This window comes from Gorilla gorilla, chromosome 2 (genome assembly GCF_029281585.2).
Source record: "Gorilla gorilla gorilla isolate KB3781 chromosome 2, NHGRI_mGorGor1-v2.1_pri, whole genome shotgun sequence".
NCBI lineage: Eukaryota > Metazoa > Chordata > Mammalia > Primates > Hominidae > Gorilla > Gorilla gorilla.
In genome coordinates this window covers 204,909,733-204,935,285 of record NC_086017.1, presented here as the reverse complement: position 1 = coordinate 204,935,285, position 25,553 = coordinate 204,909,733, and positions in this window count along the sequence as shown.

Below are 25,553 nucleotides of genomic sequence, written 5' to 3'. Positions count from 1 at the left end.
GAATGGGGTAGGAGACAGAGGAAGCCCTGCAGGAAGCCAGCAAAAACCTCACCTACCTTGAGAACTCAGCAATGCCGGAAGAGATTGAGATTCCTAGAGAATGGAGGAGCCGGGAACAAAGGAGAAGGATCGGATCCAGGAACAGGCGAAGAGAACCAGCTCGCTGCTTCTTCCTCTCCCTTCCAGAAAATTCTGTTCAGAAGCCATTAGGTAAGGTAGAGCAAGGCAGGCCTCTGTAGCTGAGTGGGGAGGAAGTAGCATGCCCAGAGCAGGAGGGTGGAGTCTACCGGGGTGAGATGGAGGCTCACACAAGGGCGGTGGTCCAGTGTGAGGTTGCCCATGTGGAGCGAGGAGGGTGCCAACATGGGAGGGGGCAGCCCAGCATGTGTCGGAGACCAAAGCAGGGTCCGAAGGGGGTCCTGTCCAGGGAGGATGTCCTGGCATGGAGACTCAGACCCTCAGTGGGGTGAGGAGGGGTCTACACAGAAGGGTGGCCCAGGGCAGGATGGCACAACTAGAGGGGTGAGGAGAGTGTCTATTGCAAGGGCACCTTGCGCTTGGAGTCAGTGCCCTGGGGAAGTGGGAAGGGCATCCACATGGAGGGTGGCCCAGGGCAGGAGGCTGCTGTCCAGGCAAGGGAAGGAAGGTGTCCTCAAGAAGGGTGGTACCGCATGAGTGTCCTACCTGAGCAGAGAGAGGAAGGTGTTTCAGTGACCTGCAGGGTGGCTGAGAGTCCCACTCTGCTTTGTGTCCTGAGCCTCACAGAGCACAAGGCACTTAGTAGCTGTCCAGGTAATGGTAATTGTTAAATGGATGATGAAATAAATGAGAAAAATCTGGATTCAACTCTCATCTTGACCATATATTAGCTATGGAACTTTGGATATGATCTTCATCTCCATCAGTGGGATACTGTGTATGAAACTACTCAGAAAAGCTAAAGGAGCTGATTTTACTCCACCTAACAGGAAAGAAGTCTCTGCCATTCTTTGCTGTGCAAGCGTTCCTCATACCAGAGAATGGCAGAGCCCTCTTTCCCTTTGGGTGGAGTAAAATCAGCCTAGCCTTCCCTTAGCGGGTACCATGCCGCCCAGCCTCAGGTGCGTCCTTTGTGAGGTGAGAAGTGTATGGAGCTGCTGAGTGATGTGTGGCTACAGTGGATGCGGAGAAACTCACCTGCAGGGAGAGAACAGGCTGCGGCCATTGGTGTGCAGGCCTGTGGACTTTCCGCATGCGTTGTTCAGCTTATTCAGCCTTGGTTGTCTCTGAGATCTATGGCAGTGAGCGTCTGCTCCCTCTCACAGCAAACACCACACTTTCACTGAAAAATGAGGCTATTAGTCTTGTTCACAGAGCACCAGGATCCCTCCCAGTTCTTTTGTTTGTTTGTTTGCTGTTTTTTGAGATGGAGTCTTGCTCTGTTGCCCAGGCTGGAGTGCAGTGGCGCAATCTCAGCTCACTGCAACCTACGCCTCCTGGGTTCAAGCAATTCTCCTGCCTCAGCCTCCCGAGTTGCTGGGATTACAGGCGCCTGCCACCATGTCTGGCTACTTTTTTTGTATTTGTAGTAGAGACATGTTGTATTTTAGTGGAGATGTTGGCCAGGCTGGTCTTGAACTCCTGACCTCAAGTGACTATGGTTCTACAATCCGAGTTCTCCTGTTGGACCAGTCGAGTGACCTTGGGCAAATAGCCTCCTGGCCTGGGCAGCTGAGGACAGTGTGTGAGCTGTATTCTGAGGCCTCAGGCCTCAGAATTTCCCTCCTGACACTGTGGGCCTGAGCAGACAGAAAGGACAAACTTCCTGCCCAGAGCGTGTGGTCTGAAGGTGCCTCGGAGACCCTCTGATCAATCTTTGACCCCTTCCCCCACACACACTACAGCAGTTACGTGTCTGTTAAAATACACGTTCATAAAAGACCATCTACTAAATAATTTTTAAGTTGTTATTCTAAACCAAACTATTTTGTAAATGCAGTTTTTATTTTTAATTAATGACATTATCTTTGCAGCCCTGAATCAGACTTTCCTGGACACTTTTGGGTGTTCTTATCTCCGCCAATGGGGCTTCAGTTGGCATTTTAAAGGTGACATTGCCCCACATTTTATCTCCAGCAGATCTTCTCTTCTGAACTGCAGATCCAGATATCAAACGGCCTCTTGCACATAACGACTTGGCTATCTCTCAGGTCCTCCCTGTCCGCAGGGTGGATTCTCAGCTCATCAACTCCCTCCTCTGACACCACTCCTCCCCTGACAGGGTCCTCCCACTCCCCTCAGAGAACAGCAGCACTCACAGCAGTCAGCCCCTAAATCCAGCTGATCTTTGTCTCCATTGCCAATATCACTGTTCCAGGCACCATCCTCTCTCGCTGGTATTACTGCAAACTGCCACCCAGCTGGTCTCTCCACCTCCAGCCTTGCCACGCTGCCCCCTTGCCCCGTCCATGTCAGACTCTACCACGCTGACCTTTGGAAAATGTAACTCTGTATGCATCACTTCCCTACTGAAAACTCCGATAGGTCACTATGCCCTTTAAGATAAAGTCTGAAATCCTCAGCAGGGTTGATAAGCAGCTCTATGTGGGACTCGCGTTTCCAGGTTAGCAAGGGACTTCCCTGAGTTTAGCACTGAAGTCCCGAATTCTCCTTGGTCCTTGGCAAACTGGATGGGCTCACCACTCCTCTCTTCTCCTCATTCCTCCGCCTCACCCCTACCCCACACTCACCCTCTGTCTGTCCCCTCAGCAGTCTTCCTCCTCCTACTGCGAATGGTCTCTGCCCCAGCCCCTTTGCTTTGTAACTTTGAGATCCCCCTCCTAGTCTCAGCAGGCAGATGACTTCCTCCATGCTGTCTCCTGGACACCCCGGGTCAGGTGACTCGCCCCTGCTGGGTGGCACTCTTAGTTCCCCTTGTGGCACTTAAATGCATTATTTCAATCACTGGGTTACTGGAGGTCTCCTTCCATGACTGTAGATGCTGCAGGCAGAGGCTGAGTCACGTTTGCCCCCCGTCATCACCTGTTGTCTGGCACAACTGCCTGCTGCAGATTTCAGTGGTGATTTTTAGGTGAATCGTGATGCACACAGGCAGAGCCTATACACAGAACGTTGTGTTTATCTGTTATCTCGGCTCTGAGACAGGCAGTCTCAGATAAAATGTTGACAATCACTCATAATTAAGTAGACATACATTAAAATAATAATGTTCACTTTTTTCTTTGAGACAGAGTTTTGCTCCGTTGCCAGGCTGGGGTGCAGTGGCATGATCATGGCTCACGGCAGCCTCAAGCTTCTGGGCTCAAGGTATCCTCCCGCCTCAGCCTCCTGAGTGGCTAGGACTATAGGAACATGCCACCAAACCCGACTAATTTTTTTTTTTTTTTTTTGTAGAGATGGGTTTTACTGTGTTGCCCAGGCTGGTCTCAAATTCCCAGCCTCAAGCAATCCTCCCTCCTTGGCCTCCCAGAGTGCTGGGATTATAGGTATGAGTCACCATGCCCAGCCTAAGGTTCGTTTTTTACCTACTAGATTCATAAAGATCACAAAATGTGAAGAAGTGGGGGACACCAGCAGGCACTCTCCTCCCTGGGGTAGAAGCATAAATCTGCGAGAACCCTTGAAGAGTAACTTGGCAATCTTTCCTAAAAGCTTACCTGTACATAGTCTTTTTTCACAGTTTCGCTCCTAGAAATGTATTCTACAAATACTCCTAGAGATTTGTACAGAAAAGAGCAAACAAGAATATTCAACACATCGTTGTTAGCAATGAAAAAAAAAGGGAAAAAAATACCCTACCTATCCATCAAAAGGAAACTGGTTAAATAAATTAGGCAAGTCCTTCTAACAGAGTATTATAAAGGAATTTTTTCAATGAGGTAGATTTGCATAAGGTTATATGAAGCAATCCTCAAAGCAGGGGGAGGGGGCAGGAAATGAAAAAGGTCTACAATTTGTTTATTTTTGTTGTAATTTAAAAAGGAAATATGCATATGTGTTAATATGCATAAAAATATTTCTGGAAGAATACACAAGAAATTCGTAGCAGTAATTACCTCTGGGGAGAGAGACTGGGATCTGGGATAGGAGAGAAATTTATTCATTCTATATTCTGTCTTAAGTGTTTAAATAATTTATTACAGGCATAAATTCACTTTTTTTTTTTTTTTTTTTTTTTGAGATGGAGTCTCGCTCTGTCGCCCAGGCTGGAGTGCAGTGGTGCAATCTCGGCTCACTGCAAGCTCCGCCTCCTGGGTTCACGCCATTCTCCTGCCTCAGCCTCCAGAGTAGTTGGGACTACAGGCGCCTGCCACCACGCCCAGCTAATTTTTTATATTTTTAGTAGAGACAGGGTTTCACCATGTTAGCCAGGTTGGTCTTGATCTCCTGACTTTGTGATCCGCCTGCCTCGGCCTCCCAAAGTGCTGGGATTACAGGTGTGAGCCACCATTCCCGGACATAAATTCACTTTTCAATACTACAAAAAGAAAACTCCATGTTTTTTTTTTTTGAAAGAAGAAAAAAGCTAGCTAGAAAAAAGCATCTGCCCAAGGTTCTAGCAATTTTCCTTCCTTCCTTCCTTTCTCCATCTTTTCTTTCTTGTCTTTCTTTCTGCCCATCCTCTCCTCCTTTCTAAGAAAACTGTCTTTCCAGAATCTTCTAACAATATTAAATAAATAAGATTAGCTCTTCGTCTCTGAGCTGGGAGTCCAGGCGAGTTTACCCTCGCGTGAGGCTGAGTCCTAATGTCCCTTGCTTACTAATGGGGTACCTTGCAGCATGCCTTTCATCCTCCTGCCCATCTTCTCCCCAGCCATGTCCTGGCATCAGCTGCAACAGATTTCAGCTTCTCACTCCTCCCACTTTCTGCTCAGAGGCTCCTCTGCCACCATCATGTGAGATGCTGAGGACACTCATTTTGTCATTGTGATATGTTTGGAAACCTGCGTGTGGGAGAGGGTTAACAACCCCCGGGATGACCTGTGATCCATGGGGTCGTCCCTCACAGCTTGCTAGGGGTCCCCAGCGGTATCGAGCTCCAGTTTCTCACTGGCCTGACCAGCTCAATAATTTACCTTGGTTGGCTTGTCCTCTTTCCGTTTGACTCTTCCGAGCCTCTCACTCCTGTTTCTTGGGATCACTTTTCAAAATAAACCACCATGTTGTGCTAGGCTCTGCTTGTTGCAGAAACCCAGGCTAAGACACCATCTTTCATCACTCCTGGAGAGTTCTGGAGTCCTTGTAGACCTGTGGATTAAGACCACACTTCATTCAAAGAGATCCAACAATTTTCCCTGGGAGTTCCTCTCTCTCGCTTTCTCTTCCTGAGATGTAACCTTTCCCCTCTAGGTCCTTAGGCCTGCCTTTCTTCCTCTCTATTAATGTGAGGATGGCATTTTGCTTTGTGCCCCCCCCACCTCAAATTCTGTATTGAAATTCAATCAGCAATATGATGATATTAGGAGGTGGGGCCCTTGGGAGGTGATTAGATCACCACCTTTGGGATAGGATCAATGCCCTTATTAAGGAGACACCAGAGAGCTGCCTGGTCTCTTCCACCATGTGAAGACACAGCTAGAAGGTACCATCTGTGTACCAGAGAGTGGGTCCTCACCAGACACCAAGTTTGCTGGCTCCTTGATCTTGAACTTCCCAGCCTCCAGCACTGTGAGAAATAAATTCCTGTTGTTCATAAGCCACCTAGCTTGTAGTATTGTGTTAAAGCAGCCTGAATGGACTAAGGCACCTTTATAAACCTAGGCATTCTATTCCAAAATTGCCTTCCAGTCCGACAGAAGCATGTTATAGATTCTCCAGGTAGAAGCATTTGTTGTAAAAATTAACTGTACCCTTGACATTGGGATCATCTTGTATCAATTTTATATCCCTGAACTCTGATTTGATGATTTAAAAAGCAGGAGAACCTCTGAGTCTAACTCATTCCAGTCCCTGCGGTGGAAGGCAAACATAGTTCACTCATTTGGAAACCAAGGTTCCCTGCACAGAAAGTGCCAGGCCAACCCAGCGAGCCCTGATGCAAGGTCACTATTTATTTTGTCATCCTGAGGCCAGAGTTCCTTCAAGGGGCTGCTGTTGGCTTTCAAACAAGCCTGGAAAATTGTCTGGTGGCCTCTTTGATCCTGCCCCTTTTTCTGGGTGGTGCTTTCTCTTTTCTCTGTGTTCCACTTTCAAAATAAACCATCTCAGTTGGCTGTGATAAATTCAGTGAAGGAAATTTCAAGTTGAGAATGGTGAGAAGACCTGCAGAAGGGAAGCCATAAATAGCCCACTTTTGATGGCTATAGTAACATAATTCCCTTTACATTACTGTCTGCCATTAAGCAATAAGTAACATTGTAACTGAAAATCAGACCAAAATAGATTGCACCATCTACCCAGACCCAATATGGTGTGTGTAAATATGCAACACTGCCCTATTATTTATAAACCTATGATTTTCCTTATGAAACAGATTCATTTGGGTGCTCTGGAGACCTGAGTTAACTTGATCCAACAAAATCTAACTTTGTCATAGAAACCTAGAAGTTTAGAGCAAGGGGGACTTTTAGGAATCACAGAGTTGAAAGCCTGTCCTTTGCCTAAGCTCATGCAGGGACACAGGGATGGGTACATGTGAGAAGGAAGTAGAGACTGATTCCAACTGAACACCTGGAGAAAGGCCTCGGATTCTCAGATTCAATGAAAGGGGCCTTCACATGCCTTTGTTATCTATCACAACATGAGATCTGGAGGTTTTAATCACCATTGTTCAGTGGAGGAAATAGGTTCAGAGAGTGAAGTGACTCGATCCAAGTTACATAGTAAATCAATGGCAAGGAATTGGACTGGAACCCAATTCCAACTTAAGGCTAGTATTTTTCCTTTCATAGTGGTAGCTCCATGGTTTCTGGCTTCTAGAGTCTTGGGCTGGTCAGCTTTGATTGACACGTCCACAGTAAGATTCCCGCCCTGCCCCGCCTCCCACCTATCCCTCAGCACCTCACTAGGTTTCTGTGACCCCTCCCTTTCTTAGCCTCAGGTTTGTTCACACTACAGATGGGGTGAGCCACCCCAAGCCCCTACCACCACATCATCTCCCACTCCTGGCCCCAAATGCTTTCCCCTGGCCATGCTCCTTTCTTATTATTCTGAACCCCTTGTCAGTTGTTTTCTTTACTTTCTCCCTGAATAGTCCTTTCAAAACAGAACATTTACAATTTCCTTCTTTAAGAAAAGAGTACTTAAAAAAATAAAAATGAAAGCCACGTTTGTGATTCTCGCTTCTTCCATTACTTACCTTCTAATTTTCCAAGTCTTGGCTTGGCATTCAGGGCCCCCTGTAATTAGGCCCCTGCAATGTGGATCACCTTCTCCCTATCCCTGTGTTGTTTGTACCTCTATTACAACATTGCACACGCTCAGCCCTGCTACCTCTATTACAACATTGCACACGCTCAACCCTGCAATATTCCAACTAAAGAGCATGGGACACTGAATTCGTTTTTATGTCCAATAGAACATCTGCCACACAGTCACGCACATAGTAGGTGTCCAATGACAGTGTAGTGAATGGAATGGGCTCGTTCCTGCTTCCTGCAGCATGGTCCCTATGGCCTGTCTAGAGCACATCTCTCTATCTGGGGGCAAGTTGGGCCTGTCACCCCCTGCAGTAGACACTAACACACAAAGGGGTGAGATTAGCCCCTGTGCATAGTTCCAAGGAACGAGCTGGCCTAAATAATACTTCTGAGTGTGCTACCAGTGCAACTGAGTTATTTCTTACACCATCACAGCCAGGTGCCTAGTATGTTTCTAGGAACTTTATCTGAAAGCATCAATTTCTGTCACTGATCCCCCAAATTGTAATTGCTCAAGACCAAGTGAAGACTAAAACTCCGCAGGCATGACAGCCCTGTGTTTTGGTGCTACATGCTGGGGGACTGAATGTCTTACAGAGGAGCTTACAGTCTAATGGGGTGGGGTGGGCAGGGAAACAAACATGCAGAGAGTGACAATAGGCAAGACAAGAGCATGAAGAGAGACACTGTGTATGGGTAGGGGTGGCTGGGAGAATGAGGATTACATGACAGAGTTTATAGAAAGTGCCTGGCACATAGTAGGTGTTCAGTAAATGGTAACAAGTCATATTCTCACTACCACACACGCAGCTGGGTTCACAGAGGATCAAGGCCTGTGCCTCCCTCTGACTGCCATGCCTCTTCCTCCCCTATCCTGCCCACTCCCTCTGCTCCGGCCTGGTCTTCCGATCATGAGGAACATGCCAAGTTCTTTCTTTCCCCGGGAGGGAAAAGCTATTCCTTATTCCAGAACTCTGTGTTCCCAGCTTAGGGCAAGACTGGCTGCTGCTTGCTCTTTAGGTCTCAGAATAAATGCCACCTCCCCTTGCCTGACCACTGCACTGCCCCAGAGTTATTCTCTATCACATCATACTGGCTAGTTCCTTCTCTGCAATTACCAGAAGCTCTAAAAATTTTGTTTCTTTCTTTGCTTGTTCCTTGTCCCACTAGGCTTCAGGCTTGAGAAAGAGAGGAACCGCCTCTGTGTTTTTTACTGTCATGTCTCATTGCTGGGAGTGTACTCCATGTGGTCAGTGTGTGATCAATTTAACTGTGCCCGAGGGTGCTGAGAAGACCTCACAAATGAAGGTACCTTTGACCAGAGCCACGGAGAGGGGACAAGAGTTTACGCACCAGGCGCTGTGAAGCTGAGGTGGCAGGTCAGGACTTCCAGTGAGAAGGAGGTACTGGTGAAGGAGACTGTTATTATGAGCAGCTCCGTCCAGGAGAAGCCAGGGTTCCTGGTCCAAAACAGCACCCTAGGTTCAAATAGGAATACCCTGGGGTGGGAGGTGAGGGAAGGGTGGTGGACAGCTCACTCAGCTATCAGAAGCTGAGGGATAAGTCCCCTTCCTCCAATCTGGGCTTTCTTAGCAGCCTTTTGAGCTGGAATTTGTTTTGTTTTGTTTTGTTTATGGTGGGACCTACCCACTGTGCAGGGAGGATCTTATCAGGTGGCCAAGCTTGTTTTTTGTTTGTTTGTTTTGAGATGGAGTCTTGCTCTGTTGCCCAAGCTAGAGTACAGTGGTGTGATCTCGGCTCACTGCAACCTCTGCCTCCTGGGTTCAAGCAATTTTCCTGCCTTAGCCTCCCACGTAGCTGGGACTACAGGCGTACACCACCATGCCCAGCTAATTTTTGTATTTTTAGTAGAGATGGGGTTTCACCATGTTGGCCAGGATGGTCTCGATCTCCTGACCTCATGATCTGCCCATGTAGGCCTCCCAATAAGCCTGGTTTTTGGAACAATACAAATAATGAAAATTTTAAGTACTGACATTTATTGAGCTCCTATTGTACTATTTTACACACATCTGGTTTAAGCCACAGCCACTGCACAAGACTGGCATTTTTCCCCATTTCCAGAGGCTGAAACTGAGATTGAGTTTCATGTCCAAAGAGTGAGTAACGTGTAAAGTCATGGGGCTAGGAAGTGGTGGATGGAGTTTCAAACCCAGCTGTGTCTGACCCTGAAGCCAGGGCGCTAAACCGCAATCTTTTTTCTGGCCAGTGTATCTCACAGGTGAATCAATTCACTGGGTTTGGCGCATTCCCCTGTGGGTTGAGTCACCATAAGTCAGACTGCCTGAACCTATTCCTCTCTGGGAGGCTGATAGAAACCTAATCTCTAAACTGACAATGCCAGGGGCAGGACTCTGGACTTTGGTAACCCCATGACGGGGTGGCTCCCTGCTCTCCCACTCAGAGCTGCAGATAGCTTTTCTCCAGGACAGCAGGACTCAAGGGTGCTATGGGGGTTAGTTATTGCAGACATCTTGCTTTGCTTTGCTGTAGGGTGGGGTGGCTAAGAGCTTGGGTAGAGGCAGACAGACTGGTTTGAAATCCAGCCTTTGCACTTCGTAGCTGTGTGACCTTAGCTTGGGCAAGTTTCTTTACCGCTCTGTGCTTCAACTCTCATCTTTAAAATGAGGCTGAGAACAGTCTCATGGTGCTACTGTGAGGATTACGTGAAAAAATGCACTTGCACATAGCAAACCCTTAGCAATCATTAGCCTTTATCATTGCTGTTGTTGTGACTGGTATATATATATATATACTTTTTTTTTTTTTTGAGTGGGGTTTCACTCTTGTCGCCCAGGCTGGAGTGCAATGGCGCAATCTCGGCTCACTGCAACCTCTGCCTCCCGGGTTCAAGTGATTCTCCTGCCTCAGCCTCCCGAGTAGCTAGGATTACAGGCACGCACACCACGCCTGGCTAATTTTGTATTTTTAGTAGAGATGGTGTTTCACCATGTTGGCCAGGCTGGTCTCAAACTCCTGACCTCAGGTGATCCACCTGCCTCGGCCTCCCAAAGTGCTGGGATTACAGGCGTGAGCCACTGCACCCGCCTGTTGTGAATAGTCTTAAGGGGAGGCGCAGTGGGATGTAATGGGCTGGAGTCCTAGGCCACCACTTTTTAGCCATGTGACCTTTGAGATGAACTATTAAACTTCATCCCAGAATCTTTCTAAATTCTCCAAAGTTAAAGATGAGATTTAATAGCTCATCTATTAAAGATTTCTGGGACGGCATTCTTAAAATTAAGATTAGCTTCTGTTAAGGAATTAGAAAACACCAGAGGTAGGGAATGGTCCCTGTCACATACAGACAGCATTTGCCCTAAACCATGCTCTGGTCAAGAGGAGACTGAGGACTTCTGAGCCATCTGCCTCTCATCAGAACATCCTGGGTGTGGTGTCAGAGAGTGGCTGTATTGGCTTGTCTGAACAGCTAGTGTGTTGCTTTGGTTTGAGCTGAAAGATTGTTCTAACAAAGGTGCATGGTGACTATGGTCAGCATAGGCGTTAGGAGAGGAGGGGCCGTCTGTGCACACTGTCCTGGGTGTGCCCATCCTCAGGAGCTCAGCTGTGTAGTGTGTGGCAGCCCGTCCCCCTGCCTCCCGCCGGTGAGGTTCATAGATGGTCAGAGCTCCCAGGTGCGGCTCTAAAGCTCTGGCTCTGCTGCCATGCACCCAGGCAACCTGGCTGGCTCATGGGCTTCAGCTTCTCACATGTGGAAGAGCACAGATCATCCTTCACCAAACCCAGTATCTCGGTAGCTGACCTCAGACTTTCTGAGTGTGAGTTGACTTGAGTAGCCCTGAGATGCTGACGTCCTCTGAGTACATCGACAACAGGGAGTTTCTGGGCTGCAGGCTGAGAACCCGTGTTTGTCACAAGGCGGCCCCACAGAGTTACCACCACTCTGAGGCCCTGCCAGAGCCAGCAACAGATTATTCCAGAAGGCACCTGTCTCCCAGTCACCTTCTCTATCTGGAACAACACCTCCCTCAGGGTTGGGTAAAGTATTAAATATCTGTGCCTTGCATACACTCACTCAGTGCTCAACAAATGCTGGTTCTTTCCCAGTTTCTGTAATCTGTATGACCTATCTTGACCAAGAGATTGTCATCATCCTGAGGCCCGCGGCCCAGGCTGCTGTTGCGCTGGCCTCTCTCCCTCACTTTCCAGTAAGCCCTGTCCCAGGCTGGCCTCTCCCTCCGGGGCTGTCTTATCCACGCTTGGGCTCCAACCACCTTGACCCTTCTCCACCTGTCAGTCACGCCCCAGGCGTTCCCTGAGTCACGCAACAGCTATATAGTAGCTCCGCAGACCAACAGCAGGCCGACAGCGTAGCACCTCAGTTCTAGATCTACCACTGTTCATGCAGGACCTGGCATAAAGCATTCCCACGTCTGGGCCTCCATTTCCCCATCTGTGAAACGAGAGCACTGGTCAGCTCTTCACATGCAGCGTTTGTGGGATGAATCCTTCCATCTGTCCATCCATCCCGCCAACATCCATGCACAAACATTTAGCACCTGCTGCATGTTGTCAGGGACTATGGCAGGAAAAGAGTTGAAACAGACACGTCCCAGGCCTCCAGCCCCTCACACCACGGAGAGGAAACAGATGCGCGCAAAGGAGGAGGCACCCCTCAGGGGGCCAGCGCTGCGACACGGTGGAGGCAGGGAGGCCGCCTCTAAGCAGCCTGCGAGTCCCCGCGCTGCACCGTGGCTTTGAGGAGTGGCGGGGGCCGAGAGTTCGGTCTCTCTTCCGGGGGAGATTCCTCTCCTCACCCCGGCATTACTCAGCACCCTGAACTGTCTGCCTCCCTCCAGCCGGCCCTCCTCGTCCTCCTGGAGCGCAGCACAAAGGTCCTGTTGTGGCCGCAGCCCGGGCCGCGGGCGAGCCTCTCTGGATGGTGGTGACTCAGTCTCTTGCCATTTCCTTTGTGCGGCTCCGGGGCTCCTCGCTGGGAGCGGAGTGTGTCTGCAGGGCTGGGGGCGGGAGCCGGGACCCACAGCCCGACAGCGAGCCTTTCATGTGGGCAGGGGGCTCCCCGCACGCAACGCGAACCTACGCCTGGAGCTTCCCAAAGACAGCGTCTGGCGCAGGAACGCAAGATGCTCGCCGCCTCGCCTCTGGCCCCCGCGAGCATCAAAGCGCGTGCCGTCGAGGGGGCACGTGTCCCCCATCGGGCGCGCCTCTGCTCCTAGTCCCCTGAATGAACACATCCTTATGAAAAGTGGAAATTAACCGCCGAAGGGAAGGGCCCGGAGAGCTTGGGAAGCGACCTAGGCTGCCAGCCTCCCGGCGGGTCTTTGGTCCCAGCTCTGATGACCTGTCTGTCAGCAGCCGCAGGACCTGCGCTTAAAGGCGTCTCTCCAGGCCTGGCTCAGGGTGGGACTCCTCGTGCTCAGCATCCTGGTCAAGGCTAGGGCTGGGTGTGCGCTGGAGGCTTGGAGTGCCAGGGCACCCAATGAAGAGCGAATGAATGAACGAGTGAACACCGGACTAGGGGCCTGCAGACGGTTCTTCGCAGGTTAATTAGAAGGCCTCTAGCAAGCTGCAGCAGAGGCATTTCAGGCATCCTTCAGAGAGGACCCTCGGCCTGGCTCCTAAGGGCCCCTGGTCTGGCTCTCACCCCCTGCTCTGGTGGCATTTCTGCTCACTCAGCCTTTACCCTTTACACGCCAGCCACTCTGAACGGTTTATTCTTCTGGGAGCACATCATGTTCTTGCTCACATCCAGGTTTTGCATAAGCTGTTCCTGCTGCAAGGAAAACGCTCCCTGTGTCCTCCTCAGGTGACAGCCCTCGCAGGCAGCTTCTCCCCGGAGTCTGGCGTAAGTGTTCCTCCTCTGCACGCCTCTGAGGACATTTGCAAAGGTCTGTCATAGGGCTTACCACCCCGTTACCTGTTTGTTTCCACCAGGGAGTGCGCTGAAGCTGAGAGGGAATGAGTGAGTGAATGAAGGGCTTGAGAAAGGAAATTTCTTCACGCTCCAGTGCCCTCTGGGTGGGGATTGAGACAAGCTCTACAGGAAGCCTAAGAAAACTAACTGCTCTAATTCTGTCCTTCCTTTTGCAATGTTTAGGCAACTCCTGTGCATCTGTAGGTACCATTGTGAGGTTACTGCCCTGGACTGGGGAGAGATCCACACAGGCAAGAGTGCATCTGGCACCAGTATGTAAGAGTCAAAACTGACACACAGTTCTTCATCTCATGGAAATGAAAACATGCATGGCCGGAATGATCTTATACCTGCTTCTCTTGGGCCAGGTCACCAGGCTGGCCCTGAGAAGTGTGTGATGGCATGGAGAAGAATCCTCACACATCCTTGCAGTTCTCTAGGATTTGCAAGGCATTCCCCACATTGCTGGACTCACTGAATTTGAGTAGGCCTGTCTGCCCCTATTTTAGAGATGAGCATAGTACACCTTACAGAAACTGAGTCTTGCTCAATGTCTGGCAAAGAAGTCTTCCTTTATCCAACAATCCTGAGAGTCTAGCGGCTGTTGGGCACCATAAAGATGAATGAGGTGCGGTTCTTGCCACCAGGCAGTGCCCAGGCTTGTCAGGGAGACCCATGTGGAGCATGACAATTGCTACCTTCTTGATACGGGCAAGAGGATGTGGAGTCCAGTGGAAGGAGAGGCTTGTCTGGCTGTGAGATCAGCAAAGTCTTCACAGAAAAGGAGAATTTTAAATGGGGCCTTGAAGGGGAAGTGTCTGCTGGAGATGGAGAGAACATAGGGAGGAGAGTGCGGTGAGGTGGGGGGTGGCAGGGGAAGCACATCACTACACGGTGCTTAGGGCCGAGTCTGAGCCAACCTGGGAGTGGCGCTCAGCTCCCCCAGGCCCCCGAGATGCATGTTCAGCAGCATGCAGCGGCCTCCTGTGAAGGGACTGGGAGTCCACAGAGACAACAAAAGCAGATGTAGTGATGTGTAAACTTGAAGTTTCTAGAAGTTCCTTTGGGCCCCACCAAATCTTTGAGGCAATGAACCAATCCCACATGTTCCTGTGGATAATGCTCCCAGAGGGCATGTGACTTTGGGCACCACTGCTGGCTGAAAAAGGAAACTGGGGTAGTAGTTAGAGAGCACTATGAACTGAATGTTGTGTGCCTCCCAAATCTGTACACTGAACTCCAAATCCCACTGTGACGGTATTAGGTGAGGGGGCCTTGGGAGTTCATTAGGTCCTGAGGGTAAATCCCTCATGAATGGGATGAGTGACCTCACACATGAGACCCCAGAGAGCTCTCTGGCGGTCTTTCTACCATGTACAGCTGCAATGAGAGGTCTGCAGCCTGCACCTGGAAGGAGGCCCTCAATGAACCTGACCAGACTAAAATCCTGTTCTCAGAATTCTGGCCTCCCAAACTGTGAGAAACAAGTTTCTGTTGTGTATAAACCATCCAATCTATGATAGTTTGTTATAGTAGCCAAACCGACTAGGACAGAGAGGATGTAAGGAGCCAGTGGAGGACTCTTTTAAGGGAGAGACTACAGCATGTCTCAGGCTGAATGGTCCAGTAGGGAGAGCAAAAACAGTGCCCAAGCATCACCCTGAGGCCTCACCCAACCCTGCTGGAGCTGACTTTAGTGCCCTCTTCCAGTGTCCCCCTCATGACCTGGTGGGTGCACACCTGGCTGCTTGCATTCACACCCTCCCTCTCCACTTCTTCCTTCTCCCCAGCTCTCATCCTGTTAACCCCGGCATTGCCTTTGTTGGCTACTGAGAGAACAGACCAGAAATATCCATCTAGTCAGACTTGCCTGCTCCTGGGAAGAAAACAAAAATGCAAAGAGAAGGTTCTCAGGGAGATTGAGCCAACCTGGGAGTGGCCCTCAGCTCCTCCAGTCCCCAGAGACCCATGCTCTGCAGCATCCAAGGGGCTCCTGCGAAACTGTTGGGAGGCCAATGACACTCTGTCCCACGTTGTGGATCTATTTTGTGGTCTCTGTATCCTTCACTGCTTTTTGTGGATGTTATTGTATTAGATTCCTTTGGAAATGATGACCCAGCTAATGGCCAGTTAGTAGGAAACATCACGACCCTCCCGCAAATTCCAGCCTCTTGCTGAAAGGGTGGGGCCTGGGAAGTCACATGGTACTGCTCCTGGTCACCACAGACCAGTGGTGGCTTTGGGCCAAATTCTGGCCCAGCCAATCCCCCCAACCCCCCCCTTTTTTTTTTTTTTTTTTGAGAGAGAGAGAATTTGAGGTAAGAGACACAGAGACTCAGGTTAGAAAGATGCTTGAACTGAAAGGTCCTGAGACAGCAGGACAGGAGCTAGTACCATGCAGAGCACAGCAGGAGCCACAGGCAAGCCTGAACTGTGGGAGAGAGAAAACGAAGGGCCTTCCAGAGAGGTCCAGTCTGCCAAGAGGAGAAGAGAGTTGACATGCAGAAAGAGTTAGGGGTGACAAGAACCCCCATAGCCCCTTGAAGGACACAGAGAGGAGATCTTTTTTGTTCTTTTGTGACTCATCCTTTCTCACTTCCTGTCCTTGGAGGTCAACAACAGACCCCTGTATCCTTTTAATAATCCCTCTTTTCATTTGAAATTGTTCCAGAGGGTACCTGATCCTTGTTGCCAGCATGCCCTGAATAAGAAAAATGCTCAAACCAAACACTGAGTCTACTGAGTCTATGTGAATTAATTCTTGGAATTCCTTGGCTCAATTCAATAAACATTTCATGCACGATTTTTGTGTGCCAGGTGCTAGAGGCATTCTGAGAAAAACTGAGACTCAGGAGCTGTCCTCAGAGAGTCCGGTAAGATGTGGTCTGATAAGACATGTTTCCATATACCCAGAATACAAGGTAGTTTGCTAGGAGCACTGCGAGAGAAACGCAGATGGAAGGCTGGAGTGTGTACTGCCACTGTGGAAGCAGGAGGGGCTTGAGGGAAGAGGGCCTCCAAGGATGGGTGGAATCTAATATTGGAAAGGGGAGGAAGAGTGGAAAGTATAAGAATCAGAAGTCTGGTTGCAGGAAGGGGCATGATATGGGTGGGACACTGTAAACTGCATAGCGTGGAAGGAATACGGAGTTTAGAGGAATAATGTTAGATGAGTCTGTAAGACGGGCTTGACTGGGATTATGAGGGGCCTTAAATGTCAGGCCAAATTTGTTATCATAGAATCATAAGAAGGAGAAGAGCCTTAGCTGTTGTCTAGTCTGACTTAAGTAATTTGGTTCCAGTTCCTCTTAAGGTGGCCACCGTGACAGACTGAATCTCAAATACTCATCTGAGATACAGTCATTTCAATGGTAGTGACTCAGAATTTACTTTTCCTTTTTTTACCCCAGCAAAATATTTATTTTAGAAAATAGGATTATATTATTTGTTGCTCTCCAACTTGCTTTTTTTTGGACATCTTGGACATCTTTCTCTACCAGTACATATAGCTCCATTTCCTTCTTTTTATTTTATTTACTTTATTATTTTTGTAGAGATGAGGTCTTGCCATGTTGTCTAGGCTGGTCTGGAACTCCTGGGCTCAAGCGATCCACTCACCTTGGCCTCCCAAAGTGCTAGGATTACAGGCGTGAGCCACTGCAGATATTTTTATTTTTTATTTTCATTTATTTCAATAGTTTTTGGGGAGCACGTGGTTATTTGATTACATGGATAAGTTCTTTAGTGGTGATTGCCGAGATTTTGGTGCACCCATCACCCGAGCAGTGTACACTGCACCCAGTGAGTAGTCTTTTATCCCTCGTCCTCCTTCCCCGCTCCCCTCACGTCCCCAAAGTACATTGTATCATTCTTATGCCTTTGCATCCTCATGAGATTACTTTTCTATCTTTAACAACTTAAGAGTTCTTTCCAGAAGAGTCCTCTTACTACGAGGAAGAGTGTTAGAGCACAGGGAACTGGGCCTAGAGAGTTTGCAGCAAATTGTCTCAAACAGCAGCTTATAAAGGTAAGGAACAGAAAAGAAACATTCTCTATCTATGTGCTGGCCTCAGGCACAGTGCTTCTAGATGGTAGAACATCTGTGAAATAGAAATTACAATCACTTTTCAGATGAGAAAACAGGAGCTGTAGGGAGGAGTTGGACAGGTCCCCAGGCCCAGCAACTATACCAGGTGAGGCAGGAATGTGGCCTCGTGTTGACCAGATTCCACAGCCACGGGCTTCCATCCCTCTTCTCTGCTTGCTTTAAAACTAACCACCCTGGCTTCAAGTAAGTATCACTCACAAAGGAATTTCAAAAAGACATGCACATAAATTAATGGCTGATGGCTGTAGGTGGTCGTATGGGAGGAACCGATTATAACATTGTATGAACTTAGCAAAGCTCTAAACCATAGCACAGACATTTGGCAAAATGGTTACTCTTTTTCAATCATCCAAGGACTCAGTTTATAATAAGCCTTGAGCGAGTCCCTAAATTCCAAAGCCCTTAGCATCTTCCAGGACCCTCTTGAGACCACACAGTGCTTCCAGCTTCCGGAAACAGCAGATGCTATTGCTTCCATGAGCAATGTCAGCATTTAATACACAAGGGGGAACAGAGAAAGAAACCTATATGGATGTGGAGCAGGGAGGAGGGGCAGCACTGGATCCTCTCCTGGGCCCTGTCCAGCTCGACATTCCTGAACAGAGCATGCTGTTCCCTCTCCTGATGTTGGCAGCTTAGAATGCAGGAGCCTTAGATGGGTGGCCTGGAAGGGAGGCCAGCAGGGAGAGGTGACCTGGAAGTGAGGAAGCTCAGGAGGGACTGATGGTAATTGGAGGGGCAGGCAGAGAGAGGCAGATGAAGGAACAGCCGAGGCCTGTGTGAAGGCTGGACCCAACCTGCGTCCAAGCAGAAAGTCCAGAGAACTTAGCACAGCTTCCAAAGCTTCAGAGTACATCAGAACTACTTGGGAAGTGCGTCAAACTCTGGTTCCTAGGGAAATCCTCAGAGATCCTGCATCTGCGATGAGGCCCAGAAGTGGTTTTTGTGACCAGTTCCAAGGCGGCTTCATACAGGCAGTCCTTGGCGACATTGGTGACAGGATTTCCCTCTCTGGACCTTGGTGTCCTGCTCTGTAAATAAACGGGTTTGGCAAAGACAGTTTCTGCTTTCTCTGTCAGCTCCAACACACAGCTTCTCAAAAGCTTTCAAAAATCCCCTTACCCAAGCTTGCAGCCCTCATTACCTGTCTCAACATAATGGTTTCCTATTCTTTTTAATGTGTAAGGCAGACAGGTGGTCATGTACCTGCTCAGCTCTTGAAAAGCACCTACATGATAGACTCTAGCAACTCCACCTCGTCTGCCCATTTTGGGGGAGAGTAAAGCCACGTCGTGTGCGTTCACATAGGCACCCAAATGGGACAGACTTCCTCTCGCTGGAGGCCGTGGCTCCAGGTCAAAACAAAACCACTTCCAGGTCTCAGGTCACAGGATCCTGCAGAATGATTTATTTAAGGAAGAAAGCTTCAAGGGCTCCAGAGAAATTAAATGTGTATATTTCTCCAGCAATTATGCACGTGCTTTCCCTTGAAAAATAGTTCTCATGCCCTGCCTGGAAGAAAAGCCAGATTCTCCATGATGCTGTGTTCCACAGGCTTCTAGAGGGGGAGCTGTGATTTTCTAACAGGAGAAGCCACATGAAAGTCTTCAGCAGCTTTGCGCTGTTTCTGCTGCAGCACCTCTCAGGGCAGACTGGAGAATCAGGGAGTCTTGTCTGGCAAAACGAGACAGGCTGGGCCTGACACATCGATTTCTGGTTCAAGTTTCCCAGTGAAATGTGGAGGAGGAATTTTCCACTTCTTGTCCTGATTCACCTTGGCGAACCGGTCTTTGGAGTCCCAGACTGGGGCAGGGAAAATCTGTTTCAGGTGGATTTTCCAGCCAGACTTATACCCAAAGTGAGTGGTCCTCTATGCTGTTCCCAGTATCAGCTGTCTCCCTTTGGCCAGGAAACAACTCTGTCCCCCTGACTTCTGCTTTAGCCATCTTGCTCCAGGAGGAACCAGACCAGAATGTTAGGACAAAAGAATATCATAGTGACATGTAAATCCTCACCCTTGGACAGAAACGTAACTGCATGATACAGATTCATTTAATATGAACTGAATAGCTCATGCTGTTTTATGACAGACTTTGGGATCAAAATGTAGCTAAGACACAGCCCTTACCCTCAAGAGTTTAGACTAGTGGGAGGGCAGTTGGGCAAATATCAGCCTGAGCAGACTCGTATAAAAGCGACAAGAGATACAGCAAGATTGAGGAGAGAGGTTTAGGCTGGATGGCTTCAGAGAATGCTCCCCAGAGAAGGTGGTATTTGCACTGGTCTTGAAGGATAAATGGAATTAGAGAGAGAAAGGAGAGGACAGGAGGAACGGCCAGCAGAGGAACTTCTAACTGTAGTTAGAACGTCCTTGGTACATGAGGGTATGGTACATAGTCTGGGATTGTTAGCAGGTAGATATGCAAAGAGGTGAGTAGGAGATGAAACTTGAAGAAAAGGCAAAGGCCAGGCCATGAAGTGCTTTGGTCGTGGTGAGGGTCAGGACTAGACCAGGTAGACAGTAGGGAACCATCAAAGGATTTATGGCTGCGGAGAGAGGAGTTGGATATAGAGAGAACGTGCAATAAACCAGGTGAGGGATGGAGTTGGCCAATGTTAAGCCGGGGAAATGAAAATAAAGGACAGAATCAAGAGACATCTTGGAAGAGAAAAAAATGATATTTTTGACCATGGGGAGAAGGAGAATTTAAAGATTTCCCCCAACATGTGCTGATCTCTAATTTAGACAATAGTGGGGGAGGTAGGATGGTTGGGTGGTTACTCATGCAGGCTCCAGAGCCAGAGGGCCTCTGTTTGTTTCCTAGATGGTGACAGTAGTTCCTTAACTACCCTGTGCCTCCATTTTCTCCTCCATAAAGGGGAATGAACAAATTGCAGGGTGAAACTGTTAGCTATCACTGTATTCAGAGGACTAGCATTTTTTGGTATCAGTTATTCCCGAGGTTCCCAAGGGTCTGGGACTTGGAATTGAAACAGGGTACACTGTGAAGAGGGGGCCCCTGGTGCGTCACTTTACTCGGGAGAACAGGGTTCATGCTGCCCATTTAGACTCTATCAGGCGACATATTCCGATAAGTGATAAAATCTTCTTTGAAAAAAATGCCTCTTTTGAAAGTGAAGAGGTCTAGAAAGGTGTTTCTTGGACAGCACATAGAAATTTCGCGGGGGAAATCACTGCCCGTGTGGCGCTTGAGGATTTAAGATTTCCTGAAAGAACTTTGCAAAGTATCCTTTGCACTCTCACTGTGAACTTATAAGTGGTGATCTGTGATGGTTTCAAAAATTATTATTATTTTCAAATACAGAATACATACAGAAATGTTTATAAAACATAAATTACAGCAAAACAAACTGTTATAAAACAAACACCTGCACAGCCACCACCCAGGACAAGTAACAAGGCATTGGCAGCATTTCACTCACCTTCCTGTCATAGCCCTTCCCACCAAAAATAACTTTTATCTTGACTTTTATGGCAACCACCTCTCTGCTGTTCTCTCCTCCCACCAGCTAAGGATGCACTGCTGGTCTCTAAACAACACAGTGTGATTCTGATTGTCTTTGACCTCCATATGATGTTTTACCATGCAAAACATCATCAGAAATTCCTGAATGGTGTTACAGAAGCAGACGCATACTGGTTGGGCTGCTGGTGCCAAGAGGTGGAAGTGGAAGGAGATAAAATGGCATTTCAGAAAAGTCCTTAAGATGGAAAGGGAGGCGGAGATGGAGATGGAATCGTATGCATGTACTCTTTCGGGTCTGGCTTCCCTCTCTCAAAGTTAGGGGCCACACCATCCCTGCTTGTGTGAGACTGCCGTTGGCATATTTTCACCACCACAATGTAAGAACACACCACCATTTACTTATCCATTTGACTTTCAAAGGGCATCTGTGTTGCTCCTAGTTTGGGACTATTTTGAATGGTGCTGCTGGGAACATTCCTATCCGTGCTACACACATTTCTGTTAGGATTTTCCCGGAAGTGGAATAACTAGGTTATAAGAGGTTGGCATATCTCCATCCTTAGCAGAAACCATTAAGCAGTCTTCCACGATGGTTACGCCAGTCCCTACTCCCACCAGCAGGGCCCTAAAATTCCTACCTTTCTCTATACTCACCAAAACCTGGTATCACTGAACGTTTTGTTATGGTTTATCACTAAAGGAGACTCGAGGGGCATCCTAGACATATAATCAGATGTTGGTGTGCTATTGGATCCATTTCAGATCTGAAGTGCTATAATATTTGTAAATAAGTACAATGAATTGCTTTTTCAGAGGAAGGCCCATAATGAAGCTTTACCATGCAAAACATCATCATAAATTCCTGAATGGTGTTACAGAAGCAGACGCATATGGATTGGGCTGCTGGTGCCAAGAGGTGGAAGTGGAAGGAGATAAAATGGCATTTCAGAAAAGTCCTTAAGATGGAAAGGGAGGCAGAGATGGAGAGAATGAAGGATGCTTTGAATGAGGGTAGAAACCCTAAGGGAACAGCTCTGAAAAAGAGTTTAAGATTTTGCAACCATATATTAGTATGGGTCTGTTGGTTTTTTAAATGTACATGAATACTATGATTTCTATTGTTCTTATTCACTTGCAATTTGCCCTTTCCTCTCAAAATATGGATCTACTTTATTAGTTATTATATGGTATTTATTTGCATTTGAACATCACATTTATTTATTCATTTATATTGGTGGCTATTGGCAAACAACGCTCAAACAAACGTATCTTTGTTGTCATATTTTTTTCTTTTTAGAAAACAAAATTAAGTGGAAGCAAATATAGGAATTTTGAATGTTGACTATAAGAATGTCTGCTATAGGCCAGGCGCGGTGGCTCATGCCTGTAATCCCAGCACTTTGGGAGGCTGAGGCGGGCGGATCACGAGCTCAGGAGATCGAGATCACGGTGAAACCCTGTCTCTATTAAAAATACAAAAAATTAGCTGGGTGCAGTGGTGGGCGCCTGTAGTCCCAGCTACTCGGGAGGCTGAGGCAGGAGAATGGCGCGAACCCGGGAGGCAGAGCTTGCAGTGAGCCGAGATCACGCCACTGCCCTCCAGCCTGGGCGACAGAGTGAGACTCCATCTCAAAAAAAAAAAAAAAAAGAAAAGAAAAAGAAAAGAATGTCTGCTATATTACTTTCTGGATTTTTCTGTATATTTGAAATATTTCATAACTTAAATATGTTTTAAAATTTAATAAACCAAATAGGACACAAAGAAAGGAGAGCACTTGAGTGGGCAGATCCCAGTGTCTCACTGGCTGGGTTGACCAAGAAGTGCATGGAAACAACCTATGCACTGATGACTCAGCCTAGGGGTGGGGTCGGATGCAGGTTGGCAACCACCTTATGCTCCCCACAAACAATGCGGGGCTGTTCTGGAGTCGGATGGACATGGGTGGGATCTGATTCCTGTTCCCACAGATTAAATACAAGACCCTGGGCAAACTGCCTCAGTTCTCAGCTTCTGTATCTATAAAACTAGGGGATTAAATCTACCAGGCAGAGTTGTTATAAAAATTTAATGTAATCATGTACATAATAAGCAGTTGTACCAATTTGGGTTTGATGAGGAAAGCAGAACCACTATGAGTGATGTAGAATAAAGGATTCGTGATAGGCACGTGGCCATCACAGTTGTGATGGAAGCCGGGGGAGTGAAGACCTGGATGGGAACAGTTGAAGAATCAGAGAAAAGTCACCCACCAGGCCCCACAAAGGGAGGCAGGTAAAGAAGTCTGTGTAAGGCTTTGCATTTGATAGTGGCCTGAAGTTCCTGTAGGTCTGCAGGAAAGGCAGCAGAAAGAAAAGTGGAAACAAAAGAGCACTGGACAGGCCGGAACTCACAGGGACAAGACTCAATTCATGATGATCAGCTCAGGTCACATGGTAACTTGGTGGCATGGTGAAGCATTCAATCTTTTTATTTTTTTTTTTATTATTTAAAGACAGAGTTTCACTCTTGTTGCCCAGGCTGGAGTGCAATGGCATGACTTTGGCTCACTGCAACCTCTGCCTCCCGGGTTCAAGTGATTCTCCTGTCTCAGCCTCCTGAGTAGCTGGGATTACAGGCACCTGTCATCACGTCTGGCTAATTTTTTTTGTATTTTTAGTAGAGATGGGTTTTCACCATGTTGGCCAGGCTGGTCTCGAACTCCTGATCTCAGGCGATCCATCTGCCTCAGCCTCCCAAAGTGCTGGGATTACAGGTGTGAGCCACCGTGCCTGACCAAGGCATTCAATCTCTATCAGACCCAATAGCAAGTCAGGAGCTTTTCTTAAAGGGATAATAATTATCTGCAAAGCATGGCATAGTTTTGTCCAAACCCTAAAGGTCTGTGTTGAGACTTACCCCTCGAGGGACCTGTGCACAGTTCTATACAGCTTCCTTATCTGCCACAGATCCTTTTAGCAAAATTAGATGTGCTGAATCATTTAGGTGGCAGTGCAGCTTGCCTAGAAGGCTGAATCTGTTGCAAAGTCTTCTCATTTTCTGGACTGCACTCAAAACTGGCAGCCTTTCAGGTTACTCAATAAATGAGTTGAAGTAGCATGAGCAAATGAAGTTGCTTCCAGAGGTTCACTAGGCATTCTGCCATTTACTTAGTGGTAAGAAAGGCCAGATGCTGCAACTTCTCCTTCATGTTGGACAGAATATATCAACATCCTCTGACCACTGGACTCATAGACATTTCACCAAAATAGCTGGCCCTCGAATTTTTGTGGGATTCATTTTCCTCTGTCTGCTTGCATTATTCTTACCAAGGTATCCAGAGTATTTGCTATTTCCTGCCCACCAGGACCAATTATCATACTATCATCAGTGGCATAGGCCTATGTGATAGTCTGTGGGATGGAGAGGCTATCAGGATCCCTGGGATTCGATTTTGACAGTAGACTGGGAGTTAATATAGACCTGATGTAGAACAGTGAAGGTGTAATGCTGTCCCTGAAAGCAAACTATTTCTGGTGGGTCTTTATCAAGGTATAGAGGGTGGCAACAAAGCACTGTTCAGATTAAGAGCTATTAGAGGTTGTACTGGTTTCTTCAGAAAAAAAAAATAACACCTGGGAAAGCAGCTGCAATTACAGTCACCATTCAATCAAGTTTATGATAAGCCACTGTTATTCTCCAAGATCTACGTGTCTTGGCATGGGCCAAATAAGCAATTTGAATGGGATTCACCATCCTTATCTTTCAAGCCTTGATATACCATCCTTATATCTTTCAAGCCTTGATGGTGGCACCAATTTCTGCAATACCCCCAGGAAGATGATATTTCTTTAGTTTATGCTTTTGTAGGTAGAGGAGATTCTACTGGCTTTCACTTGGTTTTTCTCACCATACCCCATGGAGAAGGAAACCAGTATGGCACTTCTACTAGTTGTTTGGTATGTCTGTTCCTAAAATGACCAATTCTGGAACTTGGAAAATAACTACAAGACACTCAGGGACACACCAATTCTGCTGTGAGATGGACCCAAGTCAAAACCTACACTGATCACCTGATCTCCATAAACCCCTATTCTAACTGTGGGCCATTCTGGCATTTTCAGTCTCTTGAAATCAGTGTCAACTTAGAGCCAACACCGAGTAATTGCTAAAAGGCATAGTAATTTTCTCTTTCCAAATACATATCCATACTGATAGATGTCCTCAACTTCCTTTGGGAAATGCTGGAAAAAAGATTTACTGTATAAGTTTTGGGCCAAGTAGTAGATTCCTTCCTGAAGGGATCCACTCCCCTTTCATTTGAATAAGAACTGGCTGAAGTCTCAGAATTAATTAGGGATGTCATGATTCTCTATTGTGATCATCACCTCTTTCACCAGACCCAGAGCCTTTCAACTTACGTAAATCAAGTACGACTTGAGTAGGCCACACATCTATTTCAGTTTCAGGAACACCATGATCAGCCTTCTGCAGATCAAACCATTCCAGTTAATGTTTTGGCTCTGCTGTTCATTACAGTAACTACCTCATGTCTGGTGATTGAGTGTCTTCCAGTTGGCTTCTGATACCTGGGCACCCCATCATCCCCGTGAATTTGTGGAGTGCACTTAAGTGGCAGCAGTTTCCGTGTCATTCCTGGTTATAGTTACTAGGTACCATAGGCTCTTTACACATACTGGGGCTC